This window comes from Nanorana parkeri, unplaced genomic scaffold, assembly GCF_000935625.1.
Source record: "Nanorana parkeri isolate BGI_ZX_2015 unplaced genomic scaffold, ASM93562v1 scaffold1589, whole genome shotgun sequence".
Taxonomy (NCBI): Eukaryota; Metazoa; Chordata; class Amphibia; order Anura; family Dicroglossidae; genus Nanorana; species Nanorana parkeri.
In genome coordinates, this window is record NW_017307857.1 from 212,582 (window position 1) to 214,561 (window position 1,980).

The 1,980-nt window shown below is 41.7% G+C and overlaps 1 protein-coding gene across 1 annotated transcript in view; it reads right to left on the minus strand.

Moving 5' to 3' along the window:
* Nucleotides 1–1,980, minus strand: part of HINT1 (histidine triad nucleotide binding protein 1) — a 19,143-nt gene that overhangs the window by 16,275 nt on the left and 888 nt on the right. The window lies entirely within an intron of this gene.

The window sequence follows — 1,980 nt, forward strand, 5'->3', positions numbered from 1 at the left end:
GGGGCACAGCGGCGGGGGGGAGTGTGTGTGTACAGTATATTTATTAGGCCCCATTCACACCTATATTTCAGGTGCGATTAGGGATTCCTGTGTCACAAACTTGCGTTTTCCTGCACAGGAATCCCTAATCTGGCATTTACATGCAGCAACTGTTACTCATTCAAGTTAATGATCAGGTGACAGCCGCTGCATGTACACGCCTGCATATGTGATATGATTACATGCAGTTACAAAAACATGCAGTTACAAAAACAATCACTCTCCCTGGATACACAATTGTGTATCCAGGGAGAGTGATTGATTCCTGACTGCATTTAATCCTTTCACATATGATTACATGCAGTGGCTGTCACCTGATCATTAACTCGAATGGGTGACAGTTGTCGCTTGTAATATGTGCAGACATTAACACTGGTACCATATATAGCCGCAGCCCCCAAGGGACTAAAAAATTTGTCCAGTGGCCCCTGAGTAAATTGAGTTTGGGACCCCTGGTCTATAACTTCAATACAAATTAGTAAACTAAACATGTGAATGAAGTCCATCACCGGAGTGATGGACTTCAAGACAACCAAGACACTCTCTGCATGGAGTTTGCATGATTTTCCTTCCACACGCCAAATACATCATTTTAGAATAACTGGCCCTAGTATGTGAATGTATAGATGTGAGATAGGGCCCTTAGATCGTAAGCTCCTGGAGTACAGGGACTGATGTAAATGTACAATATGTAAAGAGGTGGACAAATAAATATAGAATTCAGGAGCCAGCAGGATTTTCTTAGTAGTCAGCTCAATGGACAACTACTAGCAAAAACCTCAAAAAAGTTAGGCGCAACCTGTAGTTTTTAAATAAGTGGTGGCCTAGCTCATGGGATTTGTCCAGCCCTGATATAAAGTGCTGTGTAAATAATGATGTGCAAGTATGCTGTTACACACCATAAAAAGAACTCCCACTACCCAGCTCCCAGCACAAATCGGGTTGAACATAAACTGCCTTTTGCAGAATTGTATAAAATGTGAAGTCAATCATGGAGCTTCAGTAATGGAACATTCAGAAGGCCTCTTCACCCCTATTAACTGCACAAAGTCCACCCTATCTATGTCTGTTTTTATTTAACCTAGTAAACGTGAAGCAACTGGAGGAAGAGTCAGCAAGGGAAGCAAATTAACCAATGAATGCCCAGGGGTGTTGGATTCCTATAGCCTGACACACGGGACACGCAGTTCTGGGCACCAGACAGGTGTTTTGTTTTCTACATTTAGCCCTGCGTCAGGCTTTATTGGAGGGCAGACTCCATAAAGAGAACATGTCACCTACAAATGCATAGGGGTTGTTAGCCTGTCTGACAGGAATAAAGTTATGAAGAAAAAATAAAAAAAAAATTTTGTAGAAAAAAGTAAAAGAAAAAAAAAACCTGCTACCCCCACCATCTGCATGCAAATAAACGCATGGATTATTTATGGATTTTGAATTTCACTCATTGGTCCAATGAAAAGCGCTTCTTAGCACAGTTAAATACAGTTTTGGTTGTTTGTATCATGACAAGTAGATTGTCATTGGGCCCTTGCTTTAGTCCTTGGACGAGTAATTTTTTAAACACCCCTGAATGCCTCAGGACAAATTTCCTTAAAGCATTTCTCAAACTAATTTCGGTCACAGCACCCTTTAAAAGTATGCAAAATGTTGAGGCGCCCCACTCCAAAATGTAAAAAAACAATGTGTGGACTACCCAAAATCCATACCAGAACCATATCCCCGCCAAAAAAAAAAAGAATCCCCCTATAACATCAAGAATCCCACTTCCCCAGCCTGCCTGCACCATGGAACCACATCACTCTGTGGAAGTTTGTGGCACCCCAGAGGAAGCCAGATGGCACCCAAGTTGAGAAAGTCTGCTTTAAACAATAGATTTGCTGAACACATATACCTGTTCCCTACATCTGGATGGAACTATGCTGAATATTGGGGGTTCTTCTA